General features: G+C 37.9%; 1 protein-coding gene across 4 annotated transcripts in view; it reads right to left on the reverse strand.

Annotated features, from left to right (window-relative positions):
• The window catches only part of ddr1 (discoidin domain receptor tyrosine kinase 1), a 247,406-nt gene extending 241,837 nt beyond the window's left edge, over nt 1-5,569 (reverse strand). For all 4 annotated transcript variants that reach the window (XM_039769984.1, XM_039769982.1, XM_039769983.1 and 1 more), the window contains exon 1: nt 5,361-5,569. The gene's annotated coding sequence lies outside the window, so the exon portion shown is untranslated. The remainder of the gene's footprint in view (nt 1-5,360) is intronic.
• Nucleotides 5,570-14,167: the final 8,598 nt, after the last annotated feature.

Here is a 14,167-nt window from a genome sequence, read left to right on the forward strand (position 1 = left end):
ATATGAACTTAAGATAACAGCCAAGTGGTTCTCTATCTTCTCCATAAGGAGATGGGTTACACCACTGTTACTCTGCTCTGTTCTGAAACTTTTCAACTCAGTGCACAAGTCAGCTTCAGGCAGCACACTAGATTGATGGTGGCTTAAGAAAATTTTACTACAGGAAAAGTAAACAATTTCATGATTTGCTGTCAAAATTAAAAAGGTACCAGATATTTTGTCAAACGTTTCAGCAAAACTAATGCTGGGATATTTAAATTTACTTAGGTATTTTATATAATATGCTCTCCATGGTTTACTTGCTTGTAATTCAATAACAATTCTAATAACGTTTTGCAGTGATCTTCTTGGAAAAGATTTAATTGTAATAGCAATCATTTTAATCCATCCCGTTTTTATCCTTTGACCTGCATCTGTGAGTTGCATATGCTTCCACTATTTTGGGGAATCATTTCTAGTATACAGTATACACTGTAAATAATCTTGGATTAATTCTAGAAATGATTTAAAAAGGGTGAGACTGTGAACAATGTTGAATCATAAATTTTCAGGCACTGCTGTTACATAAATGTAACACACATGCACACACCTGCGACACTCCCCCTAGAATTATACCTTTTTTAAAAATTTGCAAATCAATAAATAAATCAATAAATCTATATATATCTATATCTATATACACATACATAGCCAGTTATGTTCAGCACATTTTGAAAAGACAATGGCAAAAGCACAGCATGGGGGTGGAGGAGAGAGAGAGGAAAAAAAAACACACCACACACAAGCAAAAGTGAAGTGGAGGTCCTACTCAGTGAATTGGAAGCAAGGAAAAATGTACTTTAATGACTTAGGCAGTAGTATGAGCAACAAAGGGAATTTCTGGAATGGCACTAAAAAGTTCAAGATCAAAGTCACACAGTGCCAAAAAAAAAAAAAAAAAAAAGATGATCAGTTGTCAAAGTCACGGTGAGTAGGATAGTTGTAGCTCACCATTAGACTGTCATACGGAAGTATATTAGGGATGCAGTGAATAGGGGGGGGAAAAAAAAAAACCCCACACACAACGTTAAATGTAGACCTGAACCTCAAAAAACACAACGAACAGAATCTGAATCAGCCGATCAAATAACGTGAAACTGGTGATCAGTATCAGCATTAAAATGTTTTTTTTTCCCCTCACTACACTTGCATTCATTCTGGGAATCACACTTTCAATTATCATAGAATTACTAAAACAAACCAAACAAGGGTTATAACTCACACGGACATCTATATATACAATTCACTAAGGCAAGACAACCATGGAAAGCACGCTGGAAGGGGCGTGGATTCACTAAGCCGCCGACAAGCGAGACACCTATGGCGCACGCAGGAAGGAGCCACGCCCACCAACTCCAAGACCATTGGATACGACGACAACTCACAGAGCCACGCCCACCAACTCAGACGCGACGACATAGAAAAACCGGCATCATTTATATTCGTCTGTCGTAGAGGTCACATGCAGCTCCGACCCACGTTGACTGTTAGAGGCATGTTTCTCGCGGAGGTGAATCGCCATATGCAGCGTGTAAAACGGTTTGCGAGGGGTATCCCATGGGATCCTTAAAACGTTCCTTTACAACTGAGGTTAAAACACAATGAAGTGAGCAGTCTTTAAAAAACGAGTTTTCAGTTACGACGCACGACCGCGTGCACTATAGCAAACTGTTTTACACGCTACATACAGCAATTCGCATCCGCGACAAACATGTGTCTTCTTAGATACTCCTGCACTTTGTACACACCCCCCTCCCACCGTGGTCGGGTGTCTTGGTGGATTATATATAGAAAAGCAGCCAAAACTGCACAGTGCAATGAAAAGTCTACGCGAGTCACAGGTGCATCTGGACTGTACAAAGACGACAACGACTCGAGTGACGAGTTGGAGGTGGGCACATGAGCAGGCAGTGTATACTGAATGAGAAATCAGCAGACTAGCATGACGGAAGGAGTGGAGTGGATGTCCTTCTCCTCTCCTCCCGTTCCACCCTGAATGAAGCATGGACGATTGTGTGTTGGTTCGTTCCATGCATTGGTTAAAACACAATGAAGGAAGCAGTCTTTAACACCCAATAAGCCCCATGCCTCTGTTTCATTACCGTCTCACCTGCTTCACCAATGCAGGCCCCGCAACAGCCAACCGGGTAACTAAAGTCTTTGGGTTCAGGGGGGAGTATGGTTACAAAGCTGAAACTTAAAGGAATTGATGGAAGGGCACCACCAGGTGTGGGGCCTTTCGCTTCATTTGACTCAACACAGGAAACCTCACCTGGCCCGGACACGGACAGGATTGACAGATTGATATCTCTTCCTCGATTCTGTGGGTGGTGGTGCATGGCAGTTCTTAGTTGGTGGAGCGATTTGGCTGGTTATTTCCGAAAATGAACGAGACTCCCGCCTGCTAAATAGTTACACGACCCAACAGCGGTCGGCATCCAAATTCTTAGAGGGACAAGTGGCTTTCAGCCACGTGAGATTGAGCATTAATAGGTCTGTGATACACTTGCATGTCCGGTACTGCACGCGCGCTACACTGAATGGATCAACGTGTGTCTACCCGGCGCGGGGAGGCATGGGTAAGCCGTTGAACCCCATTCGTGATGGGGACCGTGGCTTCCAATTGTTCCCCACGAACGAAATTCCCAGTACGTGCGGGTCATACGCTCGCACTAATTACGTCCCTGCCCTTTGTAAAGACCCTATGGTCGGGTGACTTGGTGGATTATATATTAAAAAAAAGCAGCCGGAACCGCAAAGTACAATGAAAAATCAACGTGGAAACCGACTGAGGTGGTGTTTGGAAAATTAACAGTCAATCTGACTCACAGGTGCGTGTGGACTGTACACAGACGAAAGCGACTCAGGTAGGGAGCTAGGGGAGGGCACATAAGCGAGCAGTGCGTACTGAACGAGCGCCGTTCAACCCCGTCCTTCGCTTTGGAAGGAGAAAGCGTGACGGCGCTCCTCCGGTTTTCAGTCACGGACAATTGTATGTTGGTTCGTAGCGTGCATTGTTGCAATGTTACTTTTCTTGGTGGTTTATTAAATTATGGATTTTTCAAATGTTTATTTTTTTCCTCTGTGCTTAAAAATCATTTAAAAAGCGGCCTGATTATGCGGCTACGCCGCGGGTTGGCTAGTCAATATATAACTTTGTAATGTTCTACACTCTGCTAGGAAACCATGAAAAGTACAATATTAAGCAATAATGCCTCCAGCCCTACACAAATTTTTACAAGTTAAGGCACCACCCAAACAAAACTGAACTGGATTAAGGTGTTAAACAATGAATGGATGAATTAAACTATTAATGTCATCCTAATTAAAATTTAATTCCAGTTGCCCTTAATTCAGTTATTCTGTAAAATTTGAAATCAATCCAACCTAGCATATCTTAGTTTATTTGATTTATGCGGAGTGAAAAAGATTTCATAGACTATCTATTGTATGTTTAATATCTTACAAAACTCTAATTTCCATAAAAGATGTTCATGTGATGCAAGCTCCCAGATGCTCTTCACTGGTTAGAATATGAAGAAAATAGGCTAGATCTTGCATAAAACTGTTTGGAAAAGATTTTCTTCTGCTATAGTTTGCAGTGTTATTTTGTCTACTGCACATTATCGGTTTAAAAAGTGCCTTCTGCAATTAATTTTGATAAACCCATCATGTAGCTAATTGTGAAAACTGACAACAGTGGCAGTACTTGTAACATGAAATGATGAAAATGTATAATAAAACAGTGACCTTCAAATTAAATTGAATCCAGTTATTCATGTATAACATTCCCTCTTACTGCAGGCTCAGAGTTCTTGCAAATATACAAATGTAATACCATAAAAAAAATACAAAAACACTACAACATTTAAATGCAGTACATAAATATAAATGTCATGGGGAGTGGATTCATACATGCATACATACACCTTGTTGCCAAAATAGATAAATCAATTTCATTTTCAAAAATCATTTATATATGAACTGAGATCTATCTAGCCGACAATGGAGGGGAGGAAAACAAATTTCAGGTTTAGCGAAAACAAACCTCTGCAGGTTCCATGGTCATTTAGGAAACACAAAGTCAGCATTATACAATTGCAAAGGTATATACTAAAGTCTACAAGAGTAAAAACTAAACCAACATAAAATGGTCTGGTTTTGTTTCAGTAAAAGTTAAATCATAAGGTTTCCAGTCACTTTAATATGTCAGTCATTTAGCAAGAAAAGTACCTTAGCTAACTAGCACGGTCAAAACAAAGGGTCATCCACCTTTACATAGTAAAGCAACTACAATGCAACGGATGGCAACTCAAAGTATTAAGTCTCTGTATATTTATCATACAATACTTGTATTCTTTAAATACACCAAAACATTAAAATAAGCGGATATTACTCCACAGAACAGATTAAAACAGTGTGGTAGTTAATTAATATTACCACAAAACACACACACACCACAAAATCACTCAAAAAACACCTGAGCATTTCTGTAATGAACTCTAGGGCAGTACACTTGCCTTTCCAGGTAGACCACGTAAGGCATTCAGTGTAGTGGACTGCCAGTGTCTCCAATCCATTTGCAACATGAAAGAAGGCTTTTTTTGCATAGAGGCAAGTAAAAACAAAGCATGGAACACAAATCCAGAATCTTAATAACATATATGGCATAACACATATGGTACATATCAAGAGAGCAACCTAATACTGAAAGTATACAATATCTCACATAAGCCATCTTTATCATTAAAAGATGGCAACTGCAGTCTATTACTATGACACATTTTACCTGTTTTCATAACTCAAATGGACAAAATTAGCTACAAGTCACCAATTACATCGTTTAAAACTTGTAACCAAGCATGTGGTGAAATTAAACCACTGAAGAAAGAAAACAAACAGGAATACCAAATAAGTGACTGTGTTTGCAATGAGGTGTCCTAAAAAATATCCTGAATAAAGCTAACAAGATTTTAATAATGATGTAACGAATCATATGTCCTGAACCATATTAAAAAGTAAAGCTGTCAACTAAAGTAAAGGGTATCGTAAGTATTCTTCACTCCGGCAAGATTCTGTGGCAACTCTGGGATTCAACTTCATAATTCAAATTATGAATAAAAAAATACGCGGTTATTTTACACGTAAAAATGACAAATGGCACTCACTGAATGATTTTCGAAAAAGAAAACTGATGCCTTCCCTAATGGGCAAATAAACTTTGAAAGGCAACTCTCGACCCATCCCCCAGCCTTAATGCTGCTAAGCACTGGAAAACTTTCACGAAGTTGCCTTTTAAAGACGATTGGCATAAAGGTTACCTTTTTTCAAGGTGATCCTGGACAGCTCTTTGTCTTGTTTTCCACTCGAGAAGCGTAGACAAAAGTAGTAACCCTCTATCTTTCAGAGAAAACTGGCACTGTTTCCAAAGTAGGTAAATCCATTCAGCTTGCCGAGCTTTGTAATCAGAGTGTGAGCAATCAGCCTGAAGCTTTCTGCAAGTCTGTAAAAATAAACCAAGGAGAGACCAGCAGCCCCCCACCCTCCCTTTTTTTCCTCTTATCCCCACCTCCTTTCGCCTAGCCCCACCTCACAGCCCACCCTTAATACCAAGTTCCCAGCTGCTAGACCTCACGTTGTTATTGCCGCGTTGCCTCAGGGGCGGGGCCCTTAAATTGCCAGCATACGACAGAAGTGCCTCCCCCAATTGCCCGTCGAAAAAGTGAAAGTGATGCATTAATTTTAAACAGCTGTTAATGGCGGAGTGCTGGATGAATTTACATAATAGCAAACTTAATTCACAATCTTTTGATCAATTGTCGGCTAACATGTGCATAGAGGCAAAAACTATCGAGGCCGTGAGGGAGACGGACAGGCACGCTGTTGGAGATCTGTGCACGAATGTCATCCAACTTCAGCGGGATTGCTCGTGGTAACAAGCGCCCTGGATAACAGGTGCTGCGATTATGTACAGTATCAGTCGGAAGTCATCATTAATTTATCATTAACGTATCAATGTTGTACATTTTAAAATAAACCAAAGATGACATAGATTACTGACACTGGTACTGGTGAGACGAAGAGCGTTTTTTTTAAATAATTTACTGTTGGAATATATTAGAGTGAGGAAAATGCATTTCCAACCAAATATTTGCATCAGTGGGAGAAATAAGTGTAGCCTCATTACATACCGGGCATGCAAAAACTGTTTTGACCAGAAGCCATGAGATTACAACCAGATTGTATAAATGTATTGAAAAAATAATAGAACTCGTTTCATCTATTAAAGCTCCGTTAATATGGAGCCCTGGCCTACGTTGGTAGTATCAGGCGCAGGTGAAAATCCTGGAGCACACATAAGGCCTACCTTTCATCTCCAAAGGCGACATAACAACTACGTCAGAAACAGTGATATAAAACACTCCGCTATCTTAACAGAAGCCAGCAGATAATAAGTCATTAGTGCATCGTGTATTTCTGAAAGGCCTACAAAACATTTGGGCATATGCACCTATAAATATGCATTTCAAGTTCAATATAAGTTTTGTCTTTAGATAGTCTTCCATATTAAGTGCTATTTTTCTTATTTTATTGTGTGATGATGTTAGAACATGTAACCTACAGTATATATACTTTCTGCACAAAACATGACATTAAAAATTTTTCTTAGTCACCCCTACAAACTGCATAGGTTAAATAACATGTACTGTAAAGAAAATACCATCTTTTGAATGGAGCGTTCATTTAAGTTTGATCAAAATTTGCATCCCTGATCTTTGAAGATATCTTTAAGAACTCTCAGGGAAACAGTTAAAGCATAACAAAGGGAATAAACAATGTTTCACACAAAAATAAGTTATAAACATGAAAGGCAACTTCTTTAAATCACTACTGTTCAAAGCAACAATAATTATGCAAGATTACTAATTGAAGAGCCAATCATAGAAAAGTTAATGTTAATATTAAATTCACATAATTGTCTGGTTAATGTCAATAGAATTTCTGTTTCTTCTAGTTATTCAGATGATGTCATAGTCTCTTACCCTGTGTAAGTTAACATGAAAAAGAACCTTTTTAGCTATTCCTGTAAAAACACTGTTAATTAAGCCAGTTAGGAAATTGTCTCACTGATAGCATGGACTGTTAGAGTAGTTTAGATTAGTTTACAAATAGAGCAATGGCATGCAGCTTTCTGATCGTGCTGACCGTTCTATACTCTTTGAAATTATGACTGTATTGACAAACATAGAGAGAAATGAAGCAGGATAAGTAAAACAGAACTTTCTTTTTTTTCTTTTTTTCTTTCTTTTTTCTTTACCTTTGTGTTAAATGCTTGTTTAGAATTTTACTTTTAAAACGAAGATATTTGGATTATGGAATTATTTGAAAATATGCGGTTGCCTTAACTGTCCTTTGCAGCAAACTAAAAGATGCAAAACTGGTAATTTTCAACAAACGCAGCTACAATTTTTGTCAGGAAACTGCCATTGGAGTGCTTTTAATTGGAAACTACCATCTGTGGACTTCTACTCAGGAACCTATCAACGAAAGAAAAAAACTGAGCTAATGAGGTATTGTGTACTTCTCTTTAATTTGCCTGTTTGGAACTGAAAGCCAAAGATGCTGTGTCAGAATTTAAAGAGACTGTGATATAATATAAAGGCATCACTGACGATTGCTTCTGTTGATGGCCTAGGATAAAGAAGTTTGACTTGCGTTTCCCAGATAAACGTGTCAATTGTGACATTGCGCTGTTCGGAAGTTGTTGCCTGGAAACGCTGTTCAGTTGCTTGCGCAGTTTTAAAGATGTCCGAACGAAGCCCGATGAAGTCCCATGAATATGAATACAGACTCAAATGTGTATTAATATACTTCATGATCGCATAAAGACAAGGCACGATCAGCTGATTTTATGACTGAAATTGAAAGCCTTAATGGTGATCCTGTAAATTTTCCAACAATATTAAAACCGTATGAAACAGACTTTTGCGATACACAGAGTGAACTCGAAGAGCTGAATAGAAGGATATTACCCTTACTTACTAATGATAACACAAATGAAAACAGCATACTTCCAAATCTAGGATTTTCAATTAATATGGTTTGAGAATAATGATATGGCTTTATGAAACTTGCAAAGTTAGGAGTCAAGTTAATGAACATTTAGCAAATTAGCTTTGCGAATTACAACTGCGAGATCAGGATCACACAGAAACCAGTATTCCTCAACCTTCACACATACAGTATTTGAATGTAAAGAACACCTTTTGCCATCACAGACAACTACTGCGGCAGCATTACACCATCCATATGTATGCTTAAACTCTCAGAGCCCAATGGAAGTTTCCAGAGGCCTCAGTAGCTGGAGATTAAAGTAGACAAGTAGGAGCAACCAATGTTTTGTGCTGGTGCAGACACTCAAAATGTCAGATAAGATCTAAGTGACATTTATCAGTTCATTCAGAAGCAAACCGAAATCTTAAACCAGCAAAATGAAATCCTAAATTAACAAAAGTCCTGCACTGCCTACTGAAGTACCACACAGACAAGTGACTTTATAAGATCATTTGACCACTTTGTAGGAAAGGTGTTTGAGAACCCTCAAAATAAGATAGATTACTTAATAAAGTACACTAGAGGCCCTCCACAAGGTATAGTTAAAGTTTGTACACAGGTGTCACCAAAACGAGGCTGCATGGAAGCCAAAAAGCCACTTGACCATTACTATTGTGACGAGATATACTGTACATGGCTAATGCATACCTGGACAAAGTATTGAAATTACCTCAAATAAAGCTGAATGATGGAACAGCTCTGAGAGATTATGGAACCTTTCTTGGCTAGTTGTGTGAATGCTATGTCGAATCAAGACAATGGTGAAGAATTCAACAGCAATTCAAATATTTGTATACTCTTGCAGCTCCCTTTTCTTTTATGAAATTAATTGGGAAATTTTGTTTACAGTCCTCAAGAAAATAAAATAAATGCAGGAGGGCAGGGCCAAGTGAATTATCCTTCTACATCAACAGACTAAAATATTGTATCCTGTGTTTGGAATTACATGTCCAAGCCATGTATACAAGAAGGAATAATGAAAAAGAGCAAAAGAATAAATACTTTTACTCCAAAGAGTGGCCAGAGATCAAATACTTTTGCTACAAGTATTACTGAAACTGCCAATAAGGGGACACAAGACGCCTTGGTCAAAAAGACTGTAACAAACATTGATGCATTTAAAAAACCTTGTGCATTTTGCAGTGACAAGCACATTCTTGCGGAATGTAGTAAAATCAAAGAATTACCACACAAAGATAGAATTGACTTTATATAACTAAAGGTTTTCAATGTCTCAAACGGGGCACCTTGGTATGAACTGTAAAGAAAAAAAGAATTATCAGATATGTTGTTTGCAGCTCCCAGACATCTTGCATGTCAAAAAGGAGAATGGACCCTCATCAACTTAATTTACTGTACATCCACTAATGAGGAAATCTAGAAGGGAATTCATGCTCTTACTGGGGCCAAAAAAGAATATGCACTACATGTGGTCCCTGTTAAGGAGACCTATGCCTTTATGGATATGGACAGTGACAGCATACCATTCTGCATCAAAGTGACTGTACTATTTGTCACATGGCAATTGGTCATAAATTTCACCTCTGTTTACCATGTTAATGAAAAAGTAGTCTTCACCAAAATTCTTTGTAATTGAGATATTACCTTTTCATAAGTGAACATACTTTTCTTTTATAAGATTAACCACTGCAAAAATTGTCTTTTTTTGAATCTTGGGACACAAACCAGTTCCATTCCCTGAGTTTGTTAAGAACCTGATTTTGTGTGTAAGTGAGAACTTGCAACAAACCTGTTGGTAATGGATAATTAGTGAAAATATATGCAAAAAACAGGTAAGCAGAAAGTGGCAGATATGCCAGAAGATCGTTTAATGCCCGACCAACCACCTTTTACTAATGTTGGAGATGATTATTTTGGACCCTTTCAAGTTAAAAGAGGAGTTGCCTAATTTTCACTTGCCTAATAATTAAGAGACGTACATATTGAAGTTGCACACAGTTTAGATACCGATTCCTGCATCAATGCTATATGTTGATTCATTTGCAGAAGAGGACAAATTAAAATCATGCACTCAGATGGAACAAACTTTATTAGAGCTGAAAGAGAGCTATGCGAAGCAGTTAAAAATCTTGACCAGGAAAAAGTTTGTAATGCCATGATTAAGAAAGAAATCAAATGTATTTTAAATCCACCATCAGCCTCTCATCAAGGTAGAGTATGGGAAAGACAAGTCAGGAGTATAACAAAGATTCTGAACTCAGTACTCAGCCAACAAACACTTGATGGTGAAACTCACCAAAAGTAATGTGTGAAGTTGAATTAATCATCAATAACAGACCCCTCACAAAGGTATCAAATGACCCAGATGATTTAGAAGCTCTGATACTTAATCACTTACTGTTACTGAAGGCACGGCCCAATATGCCTCATGGATTCATTTGTGAAAATAACCAGTATACTCAAAGATGTTGGAAAGAGGTTAAATACATGGCTGATTTATTTTAGAAAAGATGGACAAAAGAGCACTTGTCAACACTTAAAAGAACATCAAAAAAGTCTTATAACAAAAAATTTGAGCCAAGAGACATTGTTTTAATAATAGACAATCCTGTACCCCACAACTCTTAGGTAATGGGTCAAGTCATCAAGACAGTGTCAGATGCCAAAGGTGTAGTCAGAAGAGTTTGTTTGCAGACCAAAACCAGCACACTAGACACACCCATGAATAAACTGCGCCAACTTCAAGAAACAGATAAAGCTTAAAATAAAAAATTCTAAAATTTTTGTTTAAAGTTAAATTGCTAGTTATTTGTAAACTAAATTTAAAGTTTAACAATAATTTATGATTCTTTTTGAAGTGAACTATAGTCCATAAACAATTAGAGGCCTGGAATGTAAGAGCCAGTCACAGAAAGTTAATGTTAAATTCACATAGTGTCTGCTTAATTTCAATAGAAAATCATATTATGGTATAGTTTTTTTACCACCTATAAGTTAATATGAAATAGAACTTTCTTAGCTTTTTTTGTAAAAAACAGAGTGTTAATTAAGCCATTTAGGAAATAGTCTCACTGCTAGCATGGCATGTTAGATTAGTTTACAAACAGAGTATTGGCATACAGTTTTCTGACTTTGCTCACCGTTCTACACATTTTGATATGGACATTTGAAAGTATGACCAAACATGAGAGAGAAATTAAGCAAGATATGTAAGCCTTAAACAGATTTTTTTTTAAACAAGAAATTTTCTTTTCCTTGTGATATCAATTTTTTCCTCTATTTTTGGTTGAACTGTTTGCTTTAAATTTTGCAAAAATTTTTAAAAAGAAGATATTTGGATTGTGGAATTATCTGAAAGTGTATTACATTATTGCCAATGCTGTCCTATGAAACAAGTTAAAAGCAGTAGGACAAACGCAGTTACTCCAATCACTGAACTCTGCAAAAAAAGTTTGAGAGGAGAATTCAGTTTATTGACCAAAACACAATCAGAGCAGCTATTGCTTAAATTACATCATTGTGAAAAGGGTAATAGGAAGGCAGCACAGCAAATATGTACATAAGAAAGAATTTTGAATACTATTACAGAAATTCAAAATGCCTTTGGAAGAAATGTCATTGAACATAGATAAGTAACATATTTAAAGACGATTTAAAAGATGCTTTACTTAACAGAATGTAATGAAAATGATAATTTACATATTTTTAAATAAATTACAAATAAAACAACTTCAGGTACTGTGTGAAGAGGAGCAGGATAAATGTTTATTGTTCTCTGAAACTTTGATATAATATCTCCACAAAGGAGAAAAAGGCCTTGATAACTATCAAATAGAAGTTTAAAAAAAAAACAACAAAAATTAAATTAGGTCCCTTAATGCTATCAATGTTAAATTGAATGCTGAGAGGAAACATTCCTACTAAAAACAATATTCCAGGTGTTGAATTCTGTTTTAAAATATATATATTGTAACTTTCAGAGTGAATGGACGGGCATCCTGGCTAGGTTGGTTGCTGGTAACTTTCCCTGTTAGGAGGTCATAATGGAACAACACAGAGAGGCTACTTTCTGGGGCCATGTATTCCCCCTGTATACAGTGTGGCAACTTCCCTCTGGTGGAACTTCTGTTTGCAACCCGGCAAGGTATAGTGAGAGCTGTAGTCCTGAGAAGCATTCCTTTTGGGACAATTTGGTGGCAGGTGAGCTGCAGGAGAATGGTGTCTCTGCTTTGTGGGAACTTCCTTCTGGTCTGGAAGTGCTTCTGATGAGCAGCACTTTGACCCCAGCATGTGCTTCTTGGTCTAGCATAAAAGGTGTCACTTCATCTGCACCAGTGAGTCAGAGTCGGGAGACAGAAAATGACACTCATAGAGGAGTGGTACAGAAATACAGAAAGTGACTACAGCATTTGTGTGGTATTTACTGCACTGGACTTATTGCAGGATATGGAAAAATTATTATATATTAAAATACCTTTTATTTTACCTGCAATTGTGTCTGGTTGAGTTGTGTTTGGTGTTTGGGGCTCTGGGACGCCCCCTGGTGGCCATCAGATATATGTATATGACCCTGAGGTCAAGAGGGTCGAAACTGGAAGTGAGGTCAGGTGGGATTTACTTCTGATGGTCTGCAGAAGAGGAAAGAGAGAAGGCATTAGTGGACCATGTCACCCTGTAGTTCGGCAACAGTTACAATTATTTAAGCCCATAGCCTGCCTCCCATGTGTATGTGTGTATCTATATATATATATATGTATTCACCCTTATTTGGGCTCATCAGGTGTACACACTCCACTGCACCCCTCGCGGAGATCGAACCTCGGATGTCAGCATCACGTGTCACGTACTCTTCGCATTATTTGACAGTAAACTATGTAACATTCTATGATCTGCTTCTCGCAACTGAGAGGGCCCATGGCGGATGTTTACCAACTGTTCAGATTAACCACATGCGTTACCTGGTAGGTAGCCACCCATACAATCAGATCGAGACTCAGACTACAGATGCTATTAATATAATTACTCCAATCTCCAGGCTGTCAAATAAATGAACTACATGCTGTGGCTCAGCGTAAAGGGACTTCGTCTCTGACGTCCGAGGTTCAATCTCTGTCAGGGTTGCAGCGGAGTGTATATGTGTACAACTGATGAGCCCAAATAAGGGCGAAACACGTGTTGAGTTCTCTTTGCATTATTTGACAGTAAACTACTGTATGTTATATATATATATATATATATATATATATATATATATATATATAGTGATGAGTGGGTCACAGGCTTGCACCAGAGAGGAAGAGGCGAGTCCAGGTTTCCAAAAAAGAAAACAAAAAAACAGCTTTATTGTTGTCAATGCAGAAATATTATCAGAGCATTTACTCAAACAGGAGCTGTCACTTCAGCACACACATACACAGTAAGCATGCAGAGGAGTTCACCCTACACAAGCTCCCTTCTTCTGATTAAAATAGTAGATAGAAGACTGAAAGTGAGCTTGCAACCAGTTCAGCTGGTCAGATGTTCCCCGCATCAACCAGTTGGCTACAGATGTGTTAAGCGGGAAGTCTGTGAACTTGCAGTTGGACCAACAGCAGACTACCAGTCCCTGCCTGTGTTAGCGCACAGAGCAGTTGGGGGATTGTCTGGGTCTCAGAAATCTCACAATATATATGTTGACCCCATAGAATGTACATCCTACAAATCAATTTCCCCTACTGGACAATGATGTCAAAATTCTGGTCAAAGTTCTTGCAAACAGAAGAACTGTTATTTTACAAGATCCAACTAGATCTTTAATGCACTAAAAAATTACTATCGAATTTCTGGTATATATTCAGGGCAATATATACCATAGCAGCAAAAGAGCTTTCTGAGACCTTGCAGTCTTTAAATGTAGAAAAAAGTGTTTGACAGACTTAAATGGGGTTACTTTTTCCCTGCATCACACACATCTGGGTTTGGAGACAGTTTATCTACCTGGTTAAACCCCATCCCATAAACCTCAGTTTATGTACAGTAAATAATACAAGTTTGGATTAATTTGTTTTGAATA

Source organism: Polypterus senegalus, chromosome 11, assembly GCF_016835505.1.
Source record: "Polypterus senegalus isolate Bchr_013 chromosome 11, ASM1683550v1, whole genome shotgun sequence".
Taxonomy (NCBI): domain Eukaryota; kingdom Metazoa; phylum Chordata; class Cladistia; order Polypteriformes; family Polypteridae; genus Polypterus; species Polypterus senegalus.